Source organism: Galeopterus variegatus, unplaced genomic scaffold (assembly GCF_000696425.1).
Source record: "Galeopterus variegatus unplaced genomic scaffold, G_variegatus-3.0.2 Scaffold5740, whole genome shotgun sequence".
NCBI classification, from domain to species: Eukaryota; Metazoa; Chordata; class Mammalia; order Dermoptera; family Cynocephalidae; genus Galeopterus; species Galeopterus variegatus.
In genome coordinates, this window is record NW_007731851.1 from 98,353 (window position 1) to 112,108 (window position 13,756).

The following is a 13,756-nucleotide window of genomic DNA, read 5'->3' on the forward strand; positions in this document are numbered from 1 at the left end:
TTAGTTTAATTTGGTTTTATTACATAAAATATTTCCATGATATCAGAATCAAATCTACACAACAGGGTATGTTATGTTTAGCTTCTCTCCTTGTCTCTTCCATCCTGTTCTTTGCCTCCCTTCCCTACATATAATGCCCGTCTTTTTTTTTTATCTTTAACAACTACTTTATTTTGAAATAATTTTTGACTTAAGAGTTGCAAACATGTACAATGGAGAGTTCCGGTATACCCTTCACCCAGCCTCCCCTAATGTTAACATCTTACATAATCATGGTACATTATCAAAACCAAGAAATAAACACCGGTGCAGTACTATTAACTGACGTACAGGTTTTGTCCAGATTCCACCAGCTTTCTCATTAGTGCCTTTTCCTGCTCTTCCCATTGTGCATTTGATCATTATGTCTCTGTCGTCTTCCACGATCTGTGATAGCTCCTCCTACTTCCTTGTCTTTCATGACCGTGACACTTTTGTGGGGTATGGGCCAGGTACTTGAGGATACATATCATTTGGATATGTCTGATGGTTTCTCATAATTAGCCTGAGGTATGGGATTTTTGTGAAGGACACCACGAGGTGAAGAGCCCTTCTCATCACATCACCTCAGGTGGTCCATGAGGTCAGGATGTTTTATTACTGATGGCACAACCTCCATCACTTGGTTAAGGTGATGTCTGCCCAGTTGCTCTACTGTAAAGTTACCTCTTTTCCCTTTGTAATTAATACATACTTGGAAGGAGGTATTTTGCGACTATGCAAATACCGTTTCTTCTTCAACTTTTGTCTAACTCTAGCATCCACTGATGGATCTTGCCTGCAGCGATTGTTTCTTGTTCTAAAGGTACCTTTCTATTTCCCTCATTCCTTCCACATTTATTAATCAGAATTCCTTTGTGGGGAAGAGTACTCCCTTCTTCCTCATTTTTTTTATTCAATCATTTATTATATCAATGTGAACTCATGGATATTTATTTTAAACTTTGAGTCATAATCTAATACTATAATTTATTTCAATACTCAAATTCTCGCAGCTGTGGCTACTAGGAGCTCTTTCAGGTTGTCTCCTGTGTCCTTTGACATACATGCTCTCATCTTTATTTCATTCATTCACTCATCCATTCATCCATCCATCCATCCATTCATCCAACCATCCATTCATTTATTTCGAGCATGTCATTACTTTCTAATACCACATGATGCTCCACAATCATACTGTATATTTTCTGCCTCAGCCCTGGAATCAACCACTTTTCCAATGGATCCTGGTTCCTTTCATTACAGAATGCTATTAGAAACAAAGATCTAGGGCCGGCCTGTGGCTCACTCGGTAGAGTGCGGTGCTGATAACACCAAGGCCACGGGTTCGGATCCTATATAGGGATGGCCAGTTTGCTCACTGGCTGGGCGTGGTGCTGACAACACCAAGCCAAGGGTTGAGATCCCCTTACCGGTCATCTTTTTTTTAAAAAAAAAAAAAAGAAACCAAGATATAGGCACTGGATATGCTCACTGCTACTGGAATGTCACTGCTTCTAGGCCCTCTCAGCACAAAAAATCTAGGCAATACATGTATGAACACAAACCATATATTTTTTTAATGGTGATGCTTCTGACACCATCCAGTCCAGCACTACAGGTTTATTCTAGCTGTGCCCCTACACTTATTTGTAACTTCTTTCTCCCACAATGAGAAACCTGGTTCGCACTATCTGTAATAAATTTACTTATTTGTTCAATCATAATACATACATGAAGTAGTTTCAGAATTACTGACCCTTACTACTGTCAGAAACACATTTACTAATTAGATCACAGCACTTATCTACGGTTCTTTTTATCTTTAGCCTCAGAGTATCCCGTCAACACACTGCTTCCCAAAGTTACCTCAGCTCCTTTCTTCCCCACCCCCATCAGTGTGATTACATCATTCATCTGTGACACAGTTTAGATTCATTTGTCATATATGCTCTTTTCTTAAGTTTTTTATTTATTCTTCGACATTTTTAATGTAAACAAAACACACACATGCACACACACACACTTTTCTTGACCTCACTTTTTTCACGTTACACACATGCCCTGGAGATCACGCCACACAACTATACAGGGAAAGCCTTTCTTCCTGTTCCCACCACATGGTTCTTCATTGTGTAGTTGTGCCATAATGTATTTGTCCAATCTCTTATTAATGGACATTATAAGGTGTATAGCCGTGTGCTATTGTCAATAGTGCTGCAAAGAACAGCCTTTTGCAGACACCGTTCTCATTTTTGCCAGTGTAACTTTGGTATAGTTACCTAACACTGGGATTGTGTAGCTAATGGACAAAAAAATGCATATGTAATTTTGCTACATATTGCTATCCCCATCATGGGGTTGGATCACTTTACATTTCCACCAGCAACATATGAGAGCATATTTTCCTGAAGCAACTCCACCAGAGAAGCCTCTCCAGCAGAGATGACATCAAATTTTTGGATTCCTGTCAATCATATATGTGAGAAGTTCTAACTCAGTCTAGTTTTAGTTAACATTTCTTTCAGTATGTGTGAGGCTGATTGTGTTTTCAAATATTCAAGGTGATTTGCATTACTTTTTCTATGAACCTTTCTTATTTCTTGCCCGTTTTTCTATCGGGTTGCTGATGTTTCTGATCACCATTTTTAGAGGCCTTTAATTAAGTATTGATTCTTTATCTGTGATATGACTGAAAATATTTTTTATCATTTTATCTTTTTACTTGTTTATGAGTTGTTTTCCATAAGACTTTTCAAAATTTTTCATGCAGTAAATTTTTTCAAACTTTTACCTCTTATTAAATCTGGATTTTGAATTATAGTTAGGAAAGTTATTCATAGCCTGTTAATAGATTAATTCACTTGTGCTTTCTTCTAGTATGTAAAACATCACTGCTTTTACAGAGATTGTAAATCTGATTCTTTTGAAATTTGTCTCATATAAGTTATAAAAAACAGACCCAATTTTATTCTTTTCCCTGCGGCTATTTAGTTATCCTACCGCACTTATTAAAAAGCCCATCCTTCTCCTACCAACTTGAGACCCCATCTTTATTATAAACTAAATTTCCACATATCATTGGGCCTATTCTGAATTTTCTATTCTGTTCCATTAGACTGTCTTCTCATGCACAAATACCACCATGTTTTAGTTATAGAGGTTTCACAACATGTTTTCATACCTGGTAGGATTCTCCTCCCACTGCTGGTTTTTCCCGAGGTTTTCCTAGGTATCTGTACTTATTCTTCTAGATGAATTTTAGAAATCAACTTGGTTAGTGCCAGAAAAAAATCTAGTGGTATTTTTGCTTTGATCGCATTACACTGATAAATTGTCTCATAAATTACCTGCAGGAGTACTAACATCTTTATGATGTTGAATGTTCCCATCCATTTGTTCAACACTAAGTTTACATCCCTTTCAGGAGTTTTACAATTTTCCACAGTTAGATTTTAGACATTACTTATTAAGTTTATTCCTAGATTTATCTGTTTTGGGTTTGTTTCCTATAATAGGTGAGGTCTTTGCTTCCATTCTATCTTCTAACTGATTTTATATACATATATGTGTGTGTGTTTGTGTACATATATGTGTGTATATACACACATATAGACCTATATATTCACACACATATATGCATGTCTGTGTGTATTTATGCTGTTGATTGTTGTGTGGTGATATTTTAGTTTAGTTTAGTTTAGTTTATGGTGATCTTTTAATCTGCTGCTTAATGTTTGTAGCAGTTTTTTATTTTTGGATTTTCTTAGAATATAATCAATCCTACCATATACAAACAGAAATACTTTCGTTTCTTCCCTCCTTTCTTTCTGTCTGCTTTGCCTTGTCTAACCACACTGGCTGATGCCCCAAAATGACATTAAAGAGTAGTAGAACTAGTACGCTTTTCTTATTTTTGACTTTAGTGGAAAACCTCTAGCGTTTCCCAGTGAAGTGAGATGCTGACTTTTGGGCTGAGACAAGCAAATTTTTTTCATCTCAAGGAAGCATCCATCAAATTTTACTTTATTGACTGTTTTTAATCAGTGAATATTGAATTTTCTCAAATGCCTCTTCTGCATCTATGAAGATGAACATTTCATGTTTCTTCCTAGTTCTATTATTATGATGGATATATTAACATATTCCCTCCTACTGAACCACCTTTCCCTTGCATTCCAGACAATCCCCATATGGTCATGATGTATTATTTTTTTTTCATGTACTGTGAATTCTGTTTCGAAGCCTTTACTCTTAACCTCTGGATGCTCTGTAAAGTCCTTAGATCAACTGAAGATGATTTTGACTCCCAAGGGACACTGAACATTGGCAATATCTGAAGACATTTGTGGTTGTTTCAATAGGGGCCAGCAGGGGCAGGGGAGCAGCTAGAATGACACTACTGGTATCTAATGGGAAAGGCCAGAAACACAGCTGAACACCCTATAAGGCAGAGCCTAACCCTCCCTCCACATCAAAGATTTATCCAGACCAAAATGTCAACAGCACTCAGTCTGAGGAACCCTGCCTTAGGTACTGCAATTAGTCCACGGGAGTGAGTGACACCTTGTATTTGAAAAGAGATGGCCACTGGCTCTCATAGTACAGATGTGTTTTCTGCCAGGGGACACATTTCAACTCCTCAGGAGAAAAACGAAGAAGGCAGGTAGGAGCACAAGCCCTCACTGAGGCCTCGAATCAGGAAGTGGAGCCCTTCCCACCTCTCTCGCTGAAGATGGAAATACACTCCTTGCCTTCCATTCTTCTTTCAGATGCAACATCTAAATCTCTGGATTTGTGAATAAAAGAAGTAAATATGTCAATGAAGTTAGCACAAACCTTCACAAAAGTGTCCAAATTCAATCCAGAATAAGAATTCACATACATGGGCCAGATCTCACCCAGTCATATGCCTGGGAAACAAGACATGATTTGAAAGGTTTCAGAGGTTTTCCATCCAGAAAATCCAATGCTCTGATGAATGGCCGTCTGCGCCCTGTAGTGGGCTTGCCTGGGATGCCATTTGTGTTTAGACATGTCAAGATCAATACCATACTTTAACAGGTTACCTCTAAGTTGGGGTCACCATCAATTTTCACCACCTTCAATCCATGTTTGTTCTTCAAGTGCCTGTTGAACTCCCATTTGGTGCCATATACAAAGTTGCAAATAGGACACTTCAAACCACCTGAAAGCACAGACAGAGGTAAAAAGAGGTGTTCACAGCACATAAAAATGCAACAGTTCCTCTTTCTATCCAAATGCCTCATATCTATGAAGTGTATTATTCTGTCTCTAGCACTTACATTCAATCCAAGCTTACCTTACTACTGGAACACAATAGCCACAGTGTACATATTTTTCAGGGCGGAGATTTTAAAACTTAATGTACTTTGCCCATTTATTGAATAAGCGTTTGTGGAGAGCCTATTATGTGCTTACTATTTTAAATGCCAGAGAGAAATAAATGAGTAACATAATTCCCCTGGCCAAGTAGATAAGTGGCTTAAGTCATTCTTTACTTTTTCTTTTGTAAATAAATAATTTAGAAAACAAAAATAACTAAAGGGCAATATCTGCTTTTCTCAATCTCTTTTGTCCCAAAACAGTAAAACCAGAAGCCAGATTCTCAGTCTCCTTCACATTAGAAGCCAAGTCATTGGTATAAATTCCCACATGAATTTCCCAGTAAAGAACAAATTAAAAAGCTAGTCACATCCTAAAAATGTCATTATTTATTGAACTGATTAAATTTTGCACATGTTCCGGGAAGTGTTCAGATGCTTTAACTAAGAGAATGTAAAATTCTAAGTTAAAAAAAACAAAACAAAACTGGAGAGTCACACAAAAGACTATCTTTCTAAAATTATATCAGAAGCAGCAACTAAATTGGAAATTGGACAAAAACCTCTTTGAAAACGTTGCGCCTTCAGAAGTAAACTCCAGCCTCAGGAGGCTGATCTTGGTCCTGGTATCAGGCCTCCAGTCTACTGGTCAGAGTCAGGCTAACTGCTAGCACCACCAGCCCCACACTGAGCTGGGCCCAGGCAGTGAGCACATCGCCAAAGTCCCCATCACCACGGTTGTTTGGAACTTGGAGGCCTAGTCGTAAGCTCCTCAGCCCTTTCATCCTTTCCTGCCCCTTCTGCTCTATGTTTTCTCTACTATGATCCAGCAGCTCCTCCTCTCCACACCAATCCTTTCACTGCATCCTAGAATCTCAGAACCCACAGGCAACAAAAACCCCAGCATATCCTCAGCAGAGAGAGCTTGCTCCTCCCCACCACCTTCAGCCACGCTCTCTGCTAAGTCCTCTCAAGTGGAGGCTGCTCATGAGCCTCGGGTAAGGAAGAGGCCGGCAATGCCACCTCCAGTGTACAGCAGGAGCGTTCCTCGGTTTTGATCCTCCTGCCCACAGGGACAGATCCGTTGGGAACCTGGTCGGGCACCTGGGCTCTCTCCCTGCCGTCCTTCCCCACTTAAAGTCTATAACATCAGTTGACTTTAATGCACTAAACTCACAGTTCTTTGACCTCTTCCACCCCTAGAACCTTCCCTACCACTTCACTACTTGTGAACTCCCATCCAGTCATTCACACCATCACTTAGCACCACGCACGGAGCCAAATCCAAACACCCCATTCTAATGGCCACCGGCCTTCTGCTCTCTCTCCCCCTTTCACTACCATTACTCCTCAACCAGTTTAGACCCACTCCCATTTTCTCCCAATCCACCCCTCCTTTCTCAGCTTCCCTCCCCAGAGAGCTGACGCACCAGAGCCCAAACCCTAAAACTTTCATGCTCAGCTGCTTCTCTTTCTCTCAAACTTCATGGCAAACCCACAGCCCAGAATCAATCCAAGCACCAGCCTCCTTGCTCTGATGCTAGGATGCTGAGGTAAATCACAAAACCATATTTATTTGTACTGCCACGTTTCCAACCTCAAAGGTTTCTCTGGCCAACTCTTTCCAATGATCTACAAGTAACCGCAATTCTCCATCTCCTCATTAAGTCCCTTCATTATCACACGTTCTGCTTTCAAACACAACACAAGCTCTTGCCTCCTACTTCACGAGAATGTCAGGTAAGAACTGCCCCTGCTTTCTCGTACTACAAAATTCTGTTCAACTGCACCCCCCTATGCTGGGAGGATCCCATGTGTGGATGACATTTTCCTTCCTCTTCAAAGACCCATCCCCTCTTCATACTTCTATAGCACTGATTCTCAGCCCTGTTGGATTCAACCCCCTTTCTATAACAGATAGTGTACTACTGCTTTATTGTTCTGAAATGAAATTTGTAGACAATGTAACCTACTAAGACATTATCAGTGTAATGCTAACATAAAAGAGAAATAGAAAAAATGTGCTATATAATAAACTAATATATATTTTAAACTGTAAATGGTCAGACACAATTACAGAAGTTTTTTAAAGTCCCTGAAGTTTCTAAAATCCCCCTGGGTGCAGGTGTCACTTCACTGAGCACCCCGGTCCACAGGCCTCCTGACCTCACACCCACCTGGTTCCCCTCACGTGTCTGGGCCCCCTACTCTGTCCCTCTATTGGCTCCTGCCCACTTCTCAGCCCATGCCCCCAGGCTGGGTGCCCAGACATTCTTCTCCAGTTACTACTCCTGCCCCTCTAAATGGGGTGTGCCTGGGGCCCCCCTCATTCCTACGGGACTTGTCATACTTTACATATTAACCATAAGCTGATGCCTGCCCTACTTGTAGCTCCAGCCTAGACATCTGCCTGAAACCCAGCCTGAGATGCCTGTCCAGCAGGTACCTCCCAACAGGCCCAGACAGAACCACGTGTTCTCAGTGCCCCTGCTGCCCTCCCAGCCCATGCCACTGTAGTCCTTCACACAGATGGGAGCAATCGGCTCCTGACTGCTGTCCCACAGCCACTGTTGGTCCACTCCCCACCCAGCACACAGAATGGTCTTTTGATAAATCATGTGTCTCATGTGTAAAGCCCTCCAGTGGTTTTCTGTCACACCTGGTACAAAATCCCAACTCCTCACGGTGGCCTGCAAGCCCCGTGCAACGTGTCCCCGCCTCACTCTCTGACCGTGTCTCCCTCCCTGTGCTCCCTCATTCTCACCTTCCTCGGCCTTCTGCACTGATTGAGCTCACTGCCTTCTCAGGACACCTGCTGTGCCTTCTGTTTTGGAAATCCTCCTCCAACGTCTCCACTTGACCTTGCCCTCCCCACTAGGGTCTCACTGGAGCATCACCTCTTCAGAAAGGCCATCCCTGACACTCCTGGCTAAGGCGACCCCTGAACACACGGAGCTGTCACAGCTGGATTTCCCTCCTGTATACTTGCCATCACAATCATCAGTTTGAAACTGTATTATTCATCTTTCCCATGCATTCTCATGAGGGCAGGGACTTCAGGGACTTCATCCAGCCTCCTCACTGCTCATGTCCCAGAACTGGGCATCTGGAAGGTCCTCAATCAATACGTCCTGACTCATCGGCTCTGGGTCTCACCCAGAGACCAAATCCTCTTCTTTTTTTAGGTCTTTTCCAACCACCCACCAAATCTCCTTGTATTTTTGCCCCCTCCCTCTGTACTCATCTTTCCCTTCAACAAAGTATGTTCATCCTTACACAAAGATCAAAAACAAAAAACAAAACAAAACAAGTCCATTACGCTGCCTAGGTATAGCCCTGCCTTTCCTCTTTCCTTCACAGCCAGGAGTTCACAAAGAGTCTCCCTTTCTTTTTTTTTTTTTCCTTTTTGTCTTTTTTTACTGACCGGTAATGGGATCGCAACCCTCGGTGTTGCGCCCGCACCGCGCTCAGCCAGTGAGCGGGAACCCGTCTCCACATGGGATCCGAACCCTCGGCGGGAGCGCCGCCACGCTCCCAAGTGGCGCACTCTCCAGTGTGCCACCGGGCCGGCCCAAGAGTCTCCCTTTCTAAGAACTCACAAGCAACTGCTCTCACTAGCACTGAGAAGAACAACCAGGCTGGGAAGCAAACGGAGGAGGGACGGTTTTCACTACACATCCTTCTAAATCCTTGAAATGCTGTTTCATGGCAGTATAATTGCCCTATTCAAAAAAAAATTGCTGAAATTAAGATTATAAATCTAAACCAGAAAAATAATATAAAGTCATTGCTTCCTTGCCTCTCTTTATTACTTAGGCCAGTGATTCTCAACGGGGGGTGATTTTCCTCCCAGAGAGGGGACATCTGGCAATGTGTGGAGAAACTTCCGGTTGTCACAACCAGGAGCTGAGACTGGCATCTAGTGGGTAAAGGCCAGGGATGCCACTAAGAATCCTACAATGCACAGGATGCCCCCACAACAAAGAACAATCCGGAGCAAAATGTCAGCAGTGCCAAGGCTGAGAAGCTCTGCCTCATGCACAGCAAGCCGCTTTCTGTGCCCAATCTCTTTCCTGGCACTGCATGTGTCAGACCAACTAACTTCCTCACTGGTTACTCTAATGAATGCTTTCACTCTCTATTTTACTACCAGGACCAGCGACACCACCACCAATAACAATAACAACAATCACATACACCTTCCACTTATTGGGCAGTTATCACATGTCAACACCTCATACATATAGTCGTGCTTTCTTCACAGCGGCCCAATGCTACAGGCATGATTGCCTTGTTTTATGCAGAGAATTGGGTGGTAAAATAACCTTTCTGAGGTCACACTTAAAAACTTAGTACTGAATCCAAGTCTGTCAAACTCTGGGCTCACATCCTTAACCCAAGGCTGTGCTGCTGTCCAGGGTGACTTCTGTGAATTATACAACAGTGCCGACCACATTCTCAACCAAAATCTATTCTTTCTGAATTTCAGTGACTCATTCCTGGCTCTTCTACCAAGCATCTTTCTGACCCAAACTCCCTTATAGGCTCCTTATCCTTGTTTGGAGTCCTTGAGAGTCACAAACACTTGGTCCCTTCTATGTCTCTGATGTTCACAGCCAGTGATGTTCAAAAGTATCCCATTTCTCCAAACCACATGTGACCTGAACAAATTACTAAGACACTCATACCTAGGCAGTGAAAGAACTGAGCTGACCACTGAGTGTATCTCAGGCCACCACATTTATTTATCGCTCACTGGGGCACTAAGGAGGAATTAGAGGAATTCTGTCCTGATATCAAGATTGTCTGGACTGGGCCGGCCCGGTGGCGCATGGGAGAGTGTGCAGCTTGGGAGCGCGGCGGCGCTCCCGCCGAGGGGTCAGATCCCATGTGGATTATCCTTGTTTGGAGTCCTTGAGAGTCACAAACACTTGGTCCCTTCTATGTCTCTGATGTTCACAGCCAGTGATGTTCAAAAGTATCCCATTTCTCCAAACCACATGTGACCTGAACAAATTACTAAGACACTCATACCTAGGCAGTGAAAGAACTGAGCTGACCACTGAGTGTATCTCAGGCCACCACATTTATTTATCGCTCACTGGGGCACTAAGGAGGAATTAGAGGAATTCTGTCCTGATATCAAGATTGTCTGGACTGGGCCGGCCCGGTGGCGCATGGGAGAGTGTGCAGCTTGGGAGCGCGGCGGCGCTCCCGCCGAGGGTTCAGATCCCATGTGGAGACCGCTTCCCGCTCACTGGCTGAGCGCGGTGCGGGCGCGACACTGAGGGTTGCAATCCCGTTACCGGTCAGTAAAAAAGACAAAAAGGGAAAAAAAAAAAGATTGTCTGGACAAATTCTATAAGAATCAGATGAATCTCCTGGGGACACATCAAATAAGTTAATCATCTCCCAAATGCAGTTATGACATGTCCGGGCTCCTGAATCAATCCCATGTCATTGCATCTATTCAGAGCACTGTTCCATAATTGGGGTTCCACAGGTGGAGGGGGTGGGTCATTCTCCACACAGACATTAGCAAAAACAGAAGCCACCTGAAAGGCCAGGTGCACATCCCCTCACCCTTCTGCTCACTGATTTACAGACCCTGGGAGTACATGAGAGAGCACAGTAGCCCCAACAGACCAGAGGGAAAAGCCAGGTGGCTGCTGCCACCAGCAGAAAGACTGGCAACAGACACCAAATTCTTAAGTTCCAAAACATTCTACACAACAGGAAGCTCAAATGGATGCTTATTTTTTCAAATTCAAGTACACTGCATTCTTTTTTTAGGCAAAACAAAATGGGTTTGTTCTTTCTTTCCCAGAACTAATGAAACTTAGTTTTTATCCTCCTTTGTCATCACTTATTAATCACCTAAAATGATGTCTTTCCCTGTGATCATCTTTTACAAACCCCAGGGTGTGAGGACCTCTGCCTCTTCTTTTGGGTAAACTGATGCTGCTTACCCTGTAAAGCCTTCTTGTATGGCAGTGAACAGAAGCAAACTGCCTGAGGTTAAACCTAGGCTTTAAAATGGAACTGAAGATTCCCTCTGGGGTAGTCTTTAACAAAAACAAATTTAGGGAGAAAAACATCCTTATATTATGCTTAAATTAAACTTAATATGATAATGCTCCCACATTAATTAAAACTTCAACCTTTGCCACAATGACTTTAATTAAAGAACAACAAATGGAAATATGTAATCCTGACCAAATGTTTAACTAGGCCAGTTAATTGACATCAAAGCCGAGAGAAATTAATTTCTATTTCAATTCATTAAATTCTTAGGCAATGAACAGTAAAGGTCAATGGAAGGTTTGGTGAACTTACTTGCAGCACTGATATTAACTGCACACCATAAAAACTATAAACCTTCAAATCACAATTTCCTCACATGGATTGATTAACCAAGCAAAAGTACAGAATTTCAGCAGCAATTTTAAAAACCGATGATGGCATCCTTTGCTCTTTTTGGAATGTAATATATCCTGGAAGAATTTCAGGTATTAAAATATTTGTACCCTTTGTGGTATCTGACATTATGAAAACTCAATTTCATTTTTATAACAGAACTCCAGGAATGGCATGGAACACTGGGCTGGGCAGTCAGAAGACCTGAATCTGGTACTTGTTTATGTGACCCAAAGCTACTTCCTTAAACTCTCAGGTCTAAATTATCCCTTCTACTAAGGTGAAAATGCTAAAGCTCATATCCTTAAAAAAGACACTGTGTGCTGTAAGCAGAACAATGGGCCCCCCCAAAGACAGCCACATCCTAATCCCTGGAACACATGAATATATTACATGGCATGGCAAAAGTGACTTCACAGATGTGATTCAGTTAAGGATCCTAAAATGGAAAGATTATTCTGGACTGTCCGAGTGGGCTTAATGTTATCACAAAGGTCATTATAGAGGAAGGCCGGAGGGAAGGTCATAGTTATGGGATGTGAGAAAGACTCCACTGGCTATTGCTGGCTTTGAAGATGGAGAAAGGGACCACATGTTGAGGAATGTAGGAAGGCTCTATAAGCTGGATAAGGCAAGACAACAGATTCTCTCCTACAGTCTCCAGAAAAAATGCACCTTGAGTTTAGCTTGGTGGGACTCATTGTGGACTTCTGACTTTCAGAACTAAGATAATAAAGTTGTGTTGTTTTAAGCCACCACCAAGTTTGTGGTAATTTGTTACAGCAGCAATAGGCAACTATTGTAGGCACTAAAAGATAACTGGAACAAAAGCAGCTTAATTCACAAATGAAAGCAGATACAGGATAACTTTATTTTACAAGATTAGCAAGTGAAATATGGAATCAGACTTTGCTGGCATTCTCACATCCTATTGTCTCTTAACTTGGTTATTGTCTCTACCCTAGAATCCAGCTAGAACCCCAGCTCAGAACTAGGAAATGCATTAGGGGTAGTAACTAAGTGGAAATCATATGCAAGCATAGAGGTAGAGGCTTCCTGGTGTCATGTCATGCTGTTAGATCGTATCTGGCCACGGGACTCAGAGATATCTGAGTCCTATCTCAAGCCCCAGCCCCATTCCCATGGGATCCTCAAGAAAAATAGCATAAGGTCAAGTGCAACAGAGGAAACAAAGTGCACTTTTATTATTAGTCAGGCTAATGTCCCAAACCCCAATGAGGAACACTTGGTAAACAAAACTTAAGTAAGGTTTTCCCCATGCCTCCTTCTCCCTCCATAAACTCCCGAGACCCTCTGGATGACACAGGGAGGGGCTGGAAAGACAGATAGTCCCAGAATTGGCCTTAGGTCAGATTAGCAACTAGCCTTGGGGATAAAGAAATGAGGGAAAGTAAACAGCTCCCCATGCATGTAACCTTACAACACATTGCCACATTGCCTCAGCAAATGGACCCAATCCTAGAATATCCTAGAATAGAACCATGGCTCTTCCTCCTCCTCCTCCCCTCTCTCCTTCTCTTCTATAGCAAGTGCTAACATTTCAGCGGCAGGCACCAGACGCTGAGTCAGGAGACTGAGTTTGGCTTGGCCACTTGCTCACTCTGTGACACAGGGTCAGTCATTTGCCCTCCCTTTCCTTCCTCATTTAAAGCAGAAATGATGATGCCAACTTCACAGGGCCATTTTGAGAAATAAATGAACATATAAAATACCACTCAATAACACAGCATAGCATCACATCACTGGAAGCATCTACCAAAAATCTGGGCCCTACTAAAAACAATTTTAAAATAAAAATGTCTCAAAGAATGGTTGCATATTGTAATGATGAATAAGCTAACTATACTGATCTAACCACCACATATTCTATACAATTACTGAAAATCAATAGTGTACCCACATGTATGTATAATAAAAATAAATAAATAAATAAAAGAGATGAAATGTGAATCACA

At 42.2% G+C, this 13,756-nt stretch overlaps 1 pseudogene; it reads right to left on the minus strand.

Moving 5' to 3' along the window:
• LOC103605328 overlaps positions 1-13,756 on the minus strand; it is an 81,291-nt pseudogene that overhangs the window by 37,319 nt on the left and 30,216 nt on the right.